The following is a 15,755-nucleotide window of genomic DNA, read 5'->3' on the forward strand; positions in this document are numbered from 1 at the left end:
ATGTGTCTGCATCTTCGGAAAGCAGTAGCCATAGAATTATGTCTAAGTGAGCCACAAGGTAAGGTGAAAGGCTTGGAGCTAAAATCTCCCAGTTGACTGTTTGCTCCCTGCCAGCAAGAAAGGAGCAGAGTAACTTAAAGGCAGAATTTTAAATACTTACCTCATTCCGCCAATGTTTCAATAACACGTGACTCACTGGGTCAAACGATGCGGATAGGTCCAAAAGGACCACAGCAGCCTTGCCTCTCTTGCCCATTATGTCCCTAATCTCCTCTGATACTTCTAGTGCAGTTTCGATGATGTGGGCTTTCCTAAAGCTAAACTGGCTCTGTCCTGAATACCATTTTGGTCCCAAAATGCACTGAGAGAGATGTTTAAATGTCTTTCTAGGGCTTTAGCAAGCATAGGGAGCGGGAAATCGGCCAATAGTTCTTTTCCTCCAGGGGATTTAGCGTTGACTTTTGAGAAGCGGCAGAATGGAAGTTTCTTTCTATTCTTTGGGAAAACAACCCGACTTCAAGATATTATAACGCAGCAAAGCCAGAGGGGATGAAATGAATTCTGCTATTTCTTGCAACACCTTAGTAGGGCAAGGGTCTTGTGGGATTTATTCGCTCGATCACGCGTTCGGTAGAGATTATGGGAAACGAGCTGAAGGGCTGAGATCTAAGGGAGTGGCAGCTGGGAGTGATGAAGCAGTCCCCTTGATGAGGTTAAAGTGGTTGTAAACTACCTCTATTTCAAAAGAAATTATTTAGGTTATCACAAAGCTGTTGAGTGAGCAGTATTTTAGTTGTGGCAGGAGGGTTAGAAAGGCTCTGTACTGTACTGTATGAAAACAGTTCCCGAGGCGAATTTGTGGCAGACAATCTTTTCGGTAAAGTAACACATTTTCTCTGAGATTATCAGGCTTTTATATTCTGGAATCAATAGTTTGTATTTCGTCTTTTCATCTGGGACATAATTACTTCTCCAGACCCTTTCTTGTTGACGACAACTTTTCTTTAGGTCCCTAAGCTTGGAGGAATCCCAGGGGGCTGAGGGACGAGATCTGTGATTAGTAACCTTAAGCGGGCCAGTTTATAAGCAACATCCTGAATCCAGTTGGGGTGACTGGAGGCTGCCGCGTTAGGGTAACCAGTGAAAATGGGCTGAGAAATCTCAAGGTTCCGTTTCAGATCCATTCTGTTAACTTTGCTCAAGGTCCAAACCAATTTTGTCTGGGTTGTTTGAGGCTACTTTTGTTTGGTTCAAATTGTTGCTAAACTGCACTGCCATGTGGTCAGACCACGTGAGTGGGAGGATGTCTGCCAACTGTAGCTGGGGAAGGTTAGTAAAAATACCATCGAGTATGTGTCCTGCACAGTGTGTAGGGGAATTCACCAGTTGTTTTAGATCAAAACCCAGAAGATTATCGATGAGTGTTTTTGAGTCATTATTTTCAGGATGGAAGATGAAGTCCCCTAATACTGCGAACATACCAAATTGCACGCTCGCTTCAAGGAAGTCGCTGAGGGCTTCTTAAGAATTGGTTCCAAATTGAGTACATGAAACTTAGCATTGTGAATTACTTTGTAGCTAAAACAGAGGGTTTCACAATCCGTAACCTTTACCTGGAGGCAGGAAATCTCTAGCAAGTCGTTATAAATAAGTGCTAACCTTCCGCCATATTTTCCTTTTCTGCCCAGTCTATTTATTAAGTAGCCAGTAGGTAAAGCAGCGACTAGATCTGGAGCCGCAAACTCATCAGCCCATGTTTCTGTAAGAAAGGAAGTATTAAAGTTATACATTTCAAGGTACTCGGAAAGCTCATATGTATGCTTAATCATTGAATGTGCGTTCAATATAGTACCCTTTAGTTTTTGAAGTTGCGTTAAAGGAGGTATTATGGGAGCTGTCTTACTTACATGGCAAGAGAACTGGCACATATCACAGACATAATCATTTTGCAGATTAAAGCTAGAGTGATTGCATGCAGTGCGGGTAACCTTGCTTTTAAATTGGAGGTAATAATCCCTTGACTACTTACGAAACGAGCCAGACTACCTCGCGCAGGGCGCAGTTCAGCTACAGACAGGCGCAGACGGGCTTGCCTGTGGCGTGCCCACTGCTCTCATATCCCAGATATAGGCCGCCAGGCGAGCCGGGTGTGTCCAAGGGGGTGGGGGGTGGTCGAAGTCCGCTGCTGGATCGTGATCCAGTCAGGAAAACAGGTGAGTCCAATTATAACTCGAAACTGGGGTACAGCAACCCCACAAGCCTTCGCAGGCTCCCCTGCGGGAGGCAAGATGCTGGCAAATAAAAATATAATTATAATAGCAGTGTGGAAAGAAATAATAAAATAAAGATAAAGCAGGTATTGAACTAAAATATGGCGTCCGGCCTACACTGAGCCAGGCAGCTCCTAAAATGGCACTGGTGTGCCTACAAGGAACAATCAAAGCAGAACATCCATAAGCTACCGATCTGATTGACCTCACACCAGGGATGCAACCAGACCCAACCTTCGTGGGGGCTAACACTTCCCGCAAGTGGTGTGAGTCAAGAATTACAAGCAATGTGGGCAGAGGTATCTTTATAGCCAATAAGGGGGAAAGAAGTGACAAGCTCTGAAGTTTAAACACATTGGACATTCCAATCTAATTATCATTGAAGCATTGGAGTCCATGGTTACCCCTGGATTCCTTAATAGGGTTGAATTGTTTTGTCGGGGCCTTGTTGCTAATGCCATATTTTTTGTGGGTGGTCTTTGATCCTTTTGCCGCATATGAATATTTCAATTTGTGACATGTTTATTTTCTTGTGGCTCGAGATCATCCTTTATGCAACCTCTTGAGGCAATGCCCTTTTAAGTATAAGTCAAAGTCAAATCGGTTTCCATACTTAAATCTAATTTTTTTATTATCTGCATATCAGTATTAGTTGAGGTTGAAGGAGGAGGTTAGGTCTGGTGGAGATCTAAGGCACGTGTTATGGGGGGTAGAACTATTAGGCACATTAGTTGTGAGTTGAATGGAGCTACCTGAAGGGATAAAGTGAGATGATGATCTGTCTGATGGAAAAGATGCAATCTGCTTCAGTTCGCTCACTGCAGTCTATGTTATCATCATCATCATATTAACTTTATTCGGTCGAATTAGACCAATAAAGTGTATAGCAGCATAATTGCATAAAACAATCAAGAAAACAAAATACATCCAGACACCTAAAATAATCAATGCAAAAAAAGAGTGTGGGTTAGAGCAATCTCAAGTTACAACTCCACTACGTTTATGTATTGATCATGATTAAAAACAGGGTGAAAAAATGTTGTGCTTGTTAAGCAAATATATGGTTCACGCAAGAAAATCAGAGTAAAAACAAAGCACGCTTAATAGGACCCCACATTACAGTGGCATAAAACAACAGTTCATGCTTGAATACATTACATTCAAATCCAACAAACATATCGGATGTAATCCATACATAGTTAAAACAAGTAGACATAATGTGCAGAATAGACAAGTATAAAAACCATCCAAACTAATCAAGGTTAGGACAATATGTTTTTTATTCAATCTTCTTAAAATACTAATACAAAGGCAGCAAATCACAATAAAGTGCATTAAATTCGGAACCAGCTGGGCCAGAGGGCAGATAATCAATCTGTGCAAAATAGGCAGATATGTAAACCAACAAATCTATTTGAGGCCAAAACATTATATACTTATAAAACCCCCCGGGATGATGCTGGTAAAAAAAAGAAAACAACAAATTGCTAAAAAAACAAACAAAAAAAACCCCATCAAAATCAAAACAATCTAGTTCAGCAGGACACCAGGCAGTCATAAAAAATCTCGTACAGAAGATAAAGTGCATAATGAATAAGAGATCAAGCAGGACCTAAACCTATGTCAGACACCTTCCACAGCCTCAAAGATGAGGCCAGGAAGCAAGTTACGACATTGGTCACATGAACATCCGAAGTAACTGGAGGTACACAAGAGGGGGCCGTGGCTGATTCAGAGATTTCAACAGCTATAATAATATTGTCCTATGAGGAAAATCATAAAAACCACATAAAAAATACAAAATGTATATGATCCTGAGCAGAACAATTATCGCAAGGGCAGGGCATCGGCTTAACATTCTGAATACGGACGAGCCAACAACAGATGAAATTGGTTGAGTCTGAATCTAGTAAGAAGAAACCGGTGATGAGAGTTGGACACATTAAGCAGATATGGTTCAGCAGCAGGCCCTGTTAGGATCAAGGTATGTCCTTGCACCAAGGCTTGTCAGGTTCTACCTCCTCTCTCTCTGCTTTCCTCCATGACAGAAAGTTAATTCAGATCCAGATCTGCCTCAAGATATTACAGGGTGAGTCAAAGAAGGCAGCTCTACCTAGCTTGACAAAGGTATCTCGTATGTATGTCAACCATTTGATTGACCTCCACCCTTGGAGCTACAAACAGTCCATGAGTATCTCCCCGTTAAGATGATTCTCGGGTCTCAGCAAAATCACGAGCCACCTGATCAGCAGATGCAGAGCAATAAGGTCCGACAAATAAGGCAACCCCAATTCTCATGGACCATAAAATCAGGTGTTGAGGCTAGGACTGCTAAAAGACATCTGCTGAACCCATTCTCCTCCACTTGGAGCTCCCTGTAACAATGTACCCCCACACGTCGCTACTGAATGTAGCCATTGAGACCGATTTTGCCTGGTAGATCTTGGTCAGTGCACCCAGTGGTTTGCTACCGATTCTTAAAGAAAAGGAGAACACTGCCCCAATAAAGCAAGACAAGGCTAGTCGTTTTGATGTTTTCTAAGGGGCCTAGGTATATCGCTCATCAAAAACCACTCCTAAGTAAGTATAGGTCTGCACACTTGGTTCAGTCATTGATCGCAGGTGCCTAAACCCGGGTGAAACCCATACTGGAGATCTGAGAGACTGGAACCATCCATGCCCACTTCAAAATAACCCTTCCCACCCCCTTAACCCTATCAGAGAAAGAGGTCTATAACAGCTCGGTAAGTCTCTGAAACCCTTTTTTAAATACAGGGATAATAGTAGACCGGGACCAGGAGGACAGGAAACCAAAACGGGCTGCCAGATTAAACAAACAAGTTAAAATCAGGGCCCAAAGCTCAGGTGACAATTTAATCAAGTCGGTGGGAATCCTATTGGGTTCACAAAGGTAAACTTAGACATGAAGTCTAAGTTTAGACCTGAAAGCTTAGAGCTCAATTCACAAAGGTAAACGTAGACCTGAAGTCTAAGTGTACCTTTGTGAATTGTGCATTAGGTCAAAGTTTACCTTTATGGATCAGGCCCAAAGTGTTTGGTGCACTCCTATTGGCTCCTTAGGGTTGTTACCTTATCTAACATGACTGTCCCATTAAAAGGTAATGATGGCAGTGTTCAAGAGGAAGACCCGTCAACCATGATGTGAAAGTATTGGCTAAGAGTATTGCTCCTTGAGTGGGCAGCAGTATGACTGGTGGAAGTATTTTTTAATAGAGCTTGCAGATAACGGTTTGTCCTTCATTAAAATGGCTGCTGCATACAGCACAATGACATCTGAGCCTCTTTATGTCTTTACTTCCCCATCAGCATTTATGACATGCAGAAGACACACCCACCCTTTCAGGCACAACAATGGATGTGCTGTTTACTGCAGTCATGGCCTGTGGGTGGATGTCCAAAAAGCCTCCTGCCAACACCCACTCCTTCCTTAACAGCCCACAGCCTCAGTTCACTCTCCCCAACTGCTCCATAACCAGCTCCCCAGTCCCACTCCAGCTCCCCTCCAGTAGCAGCCCAGCAGTGCGCTACCACTATGCAGGCCAATAGCTTCAAATGCTGGTGTACATTGTGGATTCAGAAGCAACAAAAGCAGGTCTGTCCACTGGTACCCCAGAAGGGGTAGGGAGTAATAAAATGTCTGTGTCTCGTGATGGCATGTGCTATGTGTGCGAATACTGCCCTCACTCACACAAATGTGTGACATGCTTCATCATAGGGCTGCTTACAATACACACCTGCGTAGCCACACACGGGGTTGAGCAAAAGGGTGGGGGGAGACAATACAACACAGAGAGAAACAATTTATTTCACAGTGGCTGGGAACGACGGTAGTGAAAGTGCAGTGTGATGTGAGTTAAAACTAGCTCGGAAGTGTCACTGTGCCTAAGACTTTATTCCTGTACCCTCTGGCCAGGGTTAAAAACTTGCAGAATGGTGGTGATTGGGAGATGTAATGTGCTCCTAACACCCCTCCATTACTGCCAGGTGGTCGACATGTTTCGGCCGTGTGTGTGTGCCCCTCATGTAGGTTCATGCTGGCCTTCCTCAGGACTCTACCTGTCCCAGTACTATACAGCCCTCACCTCCAGTTGAGTTGAGAGGAAGTCTAAAACTTGATGTTCCGTATCGAGGAATTTCCTCTATGATAATAGCTGAATTACTATAGGGGGAAAGGGAACGATAGAAAAAAACAAAAGAAACAAACAGGAATAATATTCTCCCTTGTACTTTACAAGCTAGGTGTAAACTAATCTGTCTACACATGAGTTTACTCTAGTGTATCATTAAATGCCCCAAGGATACCATTTGTGCCTCACACATCGTATTCACGTTATCAAAGTACATTAAAAATGGAGGTTCCGTGAATTGAATCAGCTAGTTGGTCTTCACTAAGTATCAGTACCAGCGTCGCATACATCATACTGTAGTCCAAACAGTCCATACACTACCCAAAAGGTGTCCGGTGCGTGCCTACTCACCGAGTTACACCCTATTTTGAGTTTGAACTGGCGGTGGGCAAGAAGAGACCCACTTTAGTCACACTCTTTATCACGGTAAGAGAAATCACAAGGAGAGAGACAATCATGTTATTAATCACCAGATGGCATGATTTAGATACAGTAACACAGTAAGAAGTGGGTATCCAGATGTAAAGCCCCCTCATATATATATCGGCCATAGTTGCCCCAATAAGCCCAAAGTGGGTGTAGGGCCAGTATTACAAACATAATCAACCTCTATTTAATGGTAAAAATATGGCTGATCAAGAAAGAATAAAGGTACCGTTGTGTTGCGCAACACACTTAACTCTCCCCCCCACACACACACCACACTGGGGATTAGGCGCCAAGTCAAAGGTTGCTAGCGCCGACGTGGTCCTGTAATTGGAGGTCGCCTAGCCGGACACTACCGATCATGGTGGTCTGTTAATGCCGGCAATGTATAAGTAAGCAGACCGGCGTGGTAAGAAAGTAGGTAGCACAGCCCCCAGCACTGCCCTCTCGCATAGTGAATCGAGCCTCAAATATAAAGGCTCGTATGTGCCCCCATCGCTCCCCCCACTCCTTACTACTACAAGGGTGGTGCTTCTCCTTAAGTTGCTCGCCTTCCTCTGCGGTGTAGTATAGTGGCGGTTTAATGGCGAGTCCCGTTATAAATTATATCCGTTTGTCCGGAGTACAGATAGTTTCGGTCACGTGGGGCGCGAGGAACGCGTGGTGACGTGTGAGGGGGCGTGGATGCCTACGTCCCCCGGCACATGACCGACACGCTAATGTAGGCGTGTAAACCAGCCCTATTTGGAGAAATGGAAACTGACCTTGCGTGCGCATGGTGCGGAGATCGGAGCGAGCTGCGCGTCCGGTTGTCATAGAGACAGCCTTGATTTTGGCTAAAGAAAAAGGAGGAAAGTTAAGATAATAAATGTTGAGGTAAATACCGATACATAGGGACTACGCTAAATCCCTGCAAGCGCCTTGATGATAAACGAAACATGTAATATGTAACACTCAAAAAGCATTGTTCATACCAGTTTTTTATGCCCTATAATTCGTGGACCTGGTATTCCAAACCTCTATACCCGATTGTAGGGTGCCATTTCCCAGACAGGCACCCATGATGGAGGGGTGAGGAGGTTTAACAGGCGCATAGGTTGTTGATTAACTGGAGCCCCAGTGAGCCACCCTTTAAATACTGTGTACACCTGTACCAAATACATGTGGGTGAACGTCCTTCTTCAGCATATTATCTGTGGTTCTACGGTCATAAGACCAATGATGCCTTCCTGCCCGAGGGCCTATGTGTGCCACCAAGTGAAATGATTGGACGTAGTTACTGGTAACACCAGGTGAGGGGTGTGTTTTCAAAGGTACATCTCACTGTGCCATATAAGGTCAGTGGATGTGTGATGGGGACAACAAGTTATATAAGAGAAACTGATCTTATAGATTATAAGTACGTTGTCCTGAGGTCAGAAGGGTACGTATTATATATTGAGAGAATGCCAAGGGATATCGTCATTGAGCCCCACCTGATGACTTTTGAGGCGGTATACCCATTTTTGTTCTCTCAGTACAAGTGCTCTAGTTTTGTCCCCAACAGCTGGGCTCAAAACAGGTTTCTCAATGACAGTCCAAATTAACTCTTCGATGGTGTGGCGTTTCTCAAGATAGTGTGTAGTGAGTTTTGTGTTGGGCGTCAAGCACCATATTGTGCTCCGATGTTCCATGATGCGTGTCTTAACCTTACGGTTAGTCATGCCAACGTTCTGCTTACTGCATGGACATGTAATGAGGTAGATGACGCCCTCAGAGTTACAGTTTGTCTGTGATCTTTGTTCCCATGGGCAGGTGAGTCCCACATCAATGGATTTAGAGTTGTTGGTCAGGTGGCATATATTGCAAGAGCCACACCGTGAATGGCCTTGTACTGGAGGTAGCTGGCTTGGTCCCAACAGTCTTCTTTGTGGTGAGATCACCGGTCTAGTATGTACTAACATATCTTTCAAGTTCGCACTTCTTTTATAGGAGAACAGGGGTTTCTCAATATTCAAGCTATTAGAGGTTAGTATGCTCCAGTGTTTCAAAATCACCTGTCTGATTTGGTGCGACGTTGTGTTAAATGTAGTAACGCACACTGGTTTATCAGTGTTTGGTCTAACAGTCTTCTACAAAAGGCTCCATACAGCCTGTGCCAACTCTCAGCACACCTTAGCCTGCAGTCCCCAGTCAACTCCCACACCAACCCACAGCCTCAGATGCAGTGCTTCACCCTTAGCCTGTGGTGCTTGCTCCCCCTCCAGCAGCTTTCGCCTGCTGTCCCCTCTTCTACCACAGCATCGCTCCCACAAACTAAGACTGATCTCGCACCCACAGCCTCAGCCCAGTCTCCCTTCCCATTCCATCCCACAGCCTCATTACACTCTTACCTTTTGCACCCACCCTGTGGCATCTAGTACTATGGGAAGAGCAGATATTCTGTGGGTGCATTTGTAGACATATGTGCATGTTTACAAGTGTTGAGTAATTTAATGTGTGCTGTGTGAAACGTGTGCCCTGCCCCTGTAATTGCTGGATGACAGTGAGTGGTGTGAATGTATGCTTAGCTTTGTGAGTGATGAGTGGAAGGTGATTCTAAATGAGTGCAGGGTGAGTGGGGTACCTATTGGATAACTGGGTATCCAGTGTGTCCATGTGAGTGGAGGGTGAGCTGTGTGAGTAATGGGTGAGCAGAGCGCCATGTGAGTTCAGTGAGTGATGCACCTGTGTAAGTGTAGGGTGAGGAGTGTGCTTTGGGGGTGATTTGGGCGCTTTATAAATATCTAAAATTAAATTAAATTGTATCCCTAGATGCTCTAAGTAATTCACCATGTTATTGACGATTGGCAAGTGAAGTTTCCGGTGTAATTTAAACTAGGATTATTGTGATGCCAATGAATAACTTGAATTGACAAAATAAATCATCAGATGTTCAAAATTTCAGCTTGTTGAACATACCTAAAATCACACTAGAGGCGTGCTAGTCACTGAAGGCCAGAGCCAAATCCTGAGTCATTAAGATTTTTGTAACCTCGAGCCAGAAATGACCCAAGTCTTCAAGTGGCCTCTGCCGCCAAACCCCTTTTGTCAATCACCAAACCGCCTCTCTTTTACCCTAGTGGTTAAACATACAGGGGCTTGAAGCCTGCCTATTGCTTACCATTTGCTGGCACTCCTGTCACTCTCATTTGTAAGCTCATTTGTGTCTCAGTTTGTGAATTTTGTCTTTGTCCCTCCCATGAAGCCTAGTCTCTTTACCATCTCTTTTGATTGGATTTCCTGACCCCACCCCATCTGCTTTTCAAGCACCACTTTTTTCTTTTTGGTTAAGCACTCCATGAGAGTGTGCGTGTTTTCCACCTGTCTCTGTCATGTACCTCTATCCCTCTGCAGTCTGTGTAGTTATCTGTTACGTGTGTGCTTCTCCCTGCCCCGCCTCCATGTTGTTGCACTCACTCGTGCCCTCCCCGGTTGAGCTTTTGCCTGTGTGCTTCTCCCTCACCTACTCCACATTGCTCACTCGCCCCCTGCTTCTCTTTCCCAGCACCGCTCTCTGTTTGTCACCCAGCCCTTCATGTTGCTTCCCCCCACCCTTGCCCTCCTTTGTTGTCACTTGTTGCTTCTCATGTCCACCCCCATTGCTTCCCCCCACCTGCACTCTGTGTTGCCACACCAACTCCTGCCACCTGCACTTCAAAAAAAAAAACACTTCCATGCGTTTTCTTCTTTTAACTTGCTGATCCAACTCGGATCAGTAATAAAAAGAACAACAAACAAGCATTGGCATAGCCAATAGGTCTCGCCTTTGAGGACCTTATAAGTGTTTAGCCATGCAACAGTTGATGTTGTTGCACCAAGGATATGGTACTGCATAACTAAATTCTTATAAGGTCCCAAAAGCGAGATCTATTGGCTATGCCAAGGCTTGTTTTTGGCATGCAGCCCTCCTGACCTTCACATGCGGCGCCCAGCGGAATGCACAGGACTGCTTTTTACTTCAAAAAGCACTAAACATTAAAAATATGTTAAATAAACAGGAAAGCGTTTTTTTACAGGCTAGCTAAATTAAAAGAAAAAGAGAAAATAAGATCTCCTGCAAAACTTAATTTAGGAACACATTCATTTTTAATACATTTTGCAATCAATGTGTAAAAATATGATACCGTCTAATTAAAATTTAAATAGTATATTTAATTAACACCCAGAAATGTTACACCTTAGTACATAAAAATAGATGAGTGCATTTAGAAGCATTTTATTTAAAACTGATTGTTTAAAAAATGATTGTAGAAATATGCAAGCTTCGTCACACCCTGAAAGCAATGCCGATAATGAACTAAGAGGCTACATGGAACCTTCTGAGTGGTCAGGGTTGTTATTATACATTGACAACATTATAGTTTATTAAATCAAACACAAGAGGTTTGTACAGCAAATATCCTGAATTCATGTATTTCAAGGTGCTCTTATATGTCATAATGAAGAAAAAGGAGGGCAAAGTGAAATTAGGCAATTGCCTAGGATCAAACAATTGGGTCAAGCGGGGAAGCTAGGATTGATCCTAGGTTTTGTGGTTTCCCATTGTGCAATTCTATTTCATTTCAATTCAGTAATCAAGTTACTCCCTTTTTTACACTTGCCTCTCCCAAGCTAGCACGTGTGGATGAAAGGGAAGAGGACTAGTTCTTGGGCAATGATTAATCAGCCTTGATTCAAAAGCAGTGGCTAGGTAATGATTAATCCGCCTCGCTCTACAAGCATGTGTGGCAGGATTCTGATATCAGTCTGAGAGTACACAAGGGGTACAGGGAGGCCCCACGGAATCATTCCAAAGGCAAGCAATAGTAATCAGCATTTAACGCATTTCCCATTCTGAAATAATGTATATCCTAGCAAGCTATATTTCACCCAGGGTGTCCTTTTCCAGGCCACCCATCTCACACCTGGACCCCCTGCCTTAATGTCCTTAGCCAGACCCCCCTTAGAGAGTTTAGGCTAAGGGGGGATCGATTTCAACACTTTGCACTAGTGCAAATGAAACAAACAGCAAGCAGTGTGGCAATTATACATAATTAAAATAGACGAGAATAACTTAAAAGCTTAGAGCATTCTAGTGCTCATGTTCTTGTTCTGCTTTGCTGATTAAAAACAAGTTCTCTTAGAGCAAACTGCTGCATCTATGTTATCCGTGTGCCTTGAGAACACTGGTGTTGTGGGTAACAGATAGGAGAATTTAGCGTTCAGTTGTCCTTCAACCAATCTAACAAATGTCACTTTTTCTAAAGTTTTGTGGCTCATTTCTAAATGTTATTGGACGTTTTAAAATTGAGCAGAGGGTCTCACTTCTAGCTTCCCTTTTACACTACCACTGTAAATAAAGCCTGTTTCTCCTTCCTAGACTACTGCCCTGCTACTTAACAAAACCAGAATTTTCCACTGTACTAACTTTCAACAACAACTATCAGGTACTGTATTTTCATTGCAATTTTCTTCTGCAGTCATAATATAATTCAGTAGTCTACTTACCCTTTGTCCAATTTGCAGTTTCTTGAGGTTTTTAGACTCGATGAATGGGCTAAGATCTTGCTGGCATCAGTAATGGGCCACCAGGTGCTACCATTCAATCCTCCACAAATGCAAATTTTTGGATCCAGTTGTATTAAAAATAGACCCCCAACTTAGGAATTAATGGCGGGTCCTCTGTCACTGCTCTGTTTACAGGGACTGATAAATAAACTCCAGGACTCGTGCAGAGTAATCACTGCAGCACGCCTCCAATTGCTCAATCACTCATGAACCTGCCTCTGACCTGTTTTGAAATCCAACCTAAAGGTACAGTCAAATCAATGGCTCATTGGCATTCAGACTCTGCATGTTCTGTTTGCCTTAAACTAACAGTGACAAAAGCTGCTGTAGGAATCAGGAACCCCTGTAAGAAAGTATTTTCTCCCTCCTGCACTCTCAACTCGTCTTGTAACTGCTGGAAAATTGATCTTTGTTGTAAGCGAATATGGTTAGATGAGGTCGCAGGCTCCATATTGTCCTAGTTCTTTTACCTCATGTTACAATCCATTAGACTAATCATTATATATATGTATGTTACCTACTGGCGGTCGGCAGTAGGTCGTTAGAGTTAGGACCTAGTTTCCATAGGAAAAGCATTTTTTGTTTTCCCAATAACTTTGGCGTCGTTTGACGTATCTTCGCGAAATTTTCAAAACTAGTGGGGCGCTCCGGTCAGCTCCTGTCTTAAAAGTTTCGGGTGATTCGTCAAGCGGGGGCCGAGAAAAAAGGGGGGTCCCAGAACGCATTTTCCCCATGGTATTTTCCATAGGAACTTTAGACAAAGCTACAGAAATTAGAAAAAGAAAAAGTTCATATCGATTGCCTCGGTGGGTTCGCAAACCCTCCCAGGCACGAGCTGCACTCAGATTGTATGTGACAAGTGTACAAACGTCCTAATTTCAGCAGGATTCACGACCCAAACGCGATTTCCGCCGAAATTATTTAAAAAAAATGCTTTTTGTAGATCCCCTGAGCAGGCCTAGGGGGTCAGGGTGTTTCTACCCTGCCCCCTTTTCTTGTTTTTTAACCTTCTTGTTACTGTTTTCTTGTGACTCGGTTCTACCAACACTTCCTGGTTTGGAGTGTTGGTGGCCAATCATCACTGATGACATCATCCACGTGAAAATCTGATGCACCTCCTCACACTCTAATATAACCTTTGATACACCCACTGTAAAATAAAGACTACAATTTTCGAAACCATCGACACACCAATACCAGTTACTCCATACGGACTCACTGATTCCTAGGTCTACACACACATCCACTCATTCACCCATACAATCACTCATACATGCAGTCACTCATCAATACAACACTATCATATGCCCTCATACACCTATACAGACACACACACACTGTAAACTCATCCATGGAGTAACTCACACACCTTGTCAGTCATGCAAAGAATCTATCACACTCCCATTTACTCACCTATACAGTTATACACACACCACCTCACTTATTCATACAGATACTAATGCATACTTACTCTCTTTACTTTAGCCCTGGACGAACTTGCACCGGCCATCTTGTGCTATTCGGCCAGAAGAACTCCATCCGCCCCTTGGTTCTCGGAACCACTCAGATTACTTAGGCAGGGATTACGGCGACAGGAGCGTCGTTGGCGGTCCAGTGGGTATGTGTGTGAGAGGGACAGACATAAAACTATGTTGAGGCTATATAAGAAGGAGGTAATAAAAACCAAACAAGAATATTTTACCTCTCTTACTGCCTCACTTTCCTCACCTAAAGATCTTTTTAAAATCGTGGACACGCTTACCTCACTAAAGATGCCAGACCCGGTGGTGAGCTCACAACAGCTGTGCAATGATATTGCACAATTCTTCAACACCAAGATTGTGGATATTTATTCAGCTCTGGAGCTACAAAGGGTGACTCTATCTATCCCCTTAGACTGTGTTCCGCCATCTTTATCTGAGGAGGTGCCCTCTGGAAGTTTGTCTAGTTTTCCCTCTCTTTCCCTACTGGATCTTGAAGGCCTCTTGACCAAGGTTAGGTCGGGTTCCCCATTAGACCCCTGCCCCCTTAAACTCCTCAAACAGTGTAAAGACTGTCTTCTTCCACCATTACTGGGTGTGATGAATGGGGCAATTAAGGAAGGGACCTTCCCCCTTCAGTGGAAGAAAGCGGTGGTCAAGCCTCTTTTAAAAAAACCCTCTCTTGACCCGGGTGTGCTTAAGAACTTCCGCCCTATCTCGTTGCTTCCAGCTCCTGCCAAGATGCTGGAAATCCATCTAAATAAGCATCTTGTTGATTTTCTGGAAGCCCATGATAAGCTGGACCACTCGCAGCACGGCTTCAGGAGAGAACACAGTACCGAGTCTGCCCTTACTATCGTGCTCGACACCATTCGCACTAGGGTTGATAAGGGACTGACTACTCTCCTCATCCTCTTGGATCTCTCGGCTGCTTTTGATACCCTGTCTCCCTCAGTATTAACATCAAGGCTGAGGGAGATCGGGGTCAAGGGCACAGCACTTAGTTTGCTGACATCCTTTCTTAATCAGAGGGAACAGAGGGTAAAGCTGGGGGATTTTCTGTCTCCATCCCTTCCTGTGCTTTGTGGGGTCCCTCAGGGGTCGGCTTTAAGTCCGACCCTCTTTAACATCTATGTTACCCCACTGGCCAGGCTTATTAGATCTTTTGGGATGGAGGTTATCTCCTATGCTGATGACACACAGATTCTGCTGTCCTTTACCCAACCCACTATCCAGGCTGCCTCCAATTTTAAAAACTGTTTGAAGGCAGTCGCTCAATGGATGGTGGGTAATTCATTGAAATTCAATGGGGATAAGACAGAGTTTCTGGTGTTCGGGGGAAAGGAGGATTTCTGGTCAGCTGATTGGTGGCCGCCCTCTATGGGGGTGTGCCCTACACCGTCGACCCTGGCCAAAAATCTGGGCGTTTTGATCGATCCCCTTTTGAGGATGGATCAACAGGTAAGCAGGACCATCTCCACCTGCTGGGGACTGATAAACATCTTACGGAGGATCAGGCACTATCTGTCTTTCCAGGCCAGGAAACAAATTGTCCTGGCATTGATTGGGTCCAGACTTGATTATTGCAATGCTCTTTATTTGGGCATCAATAAGGGCTTGGTGACCCGTCTACAGATGGTGCAGAACGCTGCCGCTAGACTGGTCCTGGACCTGCCTAAACGGGCCAAGACTCATCAGGCAAGAAGGACCCTGCATTGGCTCCCTATTGAGTCCAGGATATCCTTTAAGTCCCTGACTTTGATTTATAGAGCCTTGGCAACCAATCGGTCTGGGGGTATGAAGGATTTGCTGGTCCCCTACATTCCCCCCAGAACTCTCCGGTCGTCAAATAAACTTCTGCT

General features: G+C 44.2%; 1 protein-coding gene across 3 annotated transcripts in view; it reads right to left on the bottom strand.

The window, feature by feature from the left end:
- The window catches only part of LOC146854818 (adenosine deaminase 2-like), a 516,331-nt gene extending 503,779 nt beyond the window's left edge, over positions 1 to 12,552 (bottom strand). Inside the window, exon 1 of one of the 3 annotated variants that reach the window (XM_085652178.1) lies at positions 12,353 to 12,552. The gene's annotated coding sequence lies outside the window, so the exon portion shown is untranslated. The remainder of the gene's footprint in view (positions 1 to 12,352) is intronic. The other 2 variants (XM_085652180.1, XM_085652181.1) reach the window with 2 other exon arrangements.
- Between the last annotated feature and the right edge of the window lie 3,203 nt (positions 12,553 to 15,755).

Source organism: Triturus cristatus, chromosome 4_1 (assembly GCF_964204655.1).
Source record: "Triturus cristatus chromosome 4_1, aTriCri1.1, whole genome shotgun sequence".
Lineage (NCBI taxonomy): Eukaryota > Metazoa > Chordata > Amphibia > Caudata > Salamandridae > Triturus > Triturus cristatus.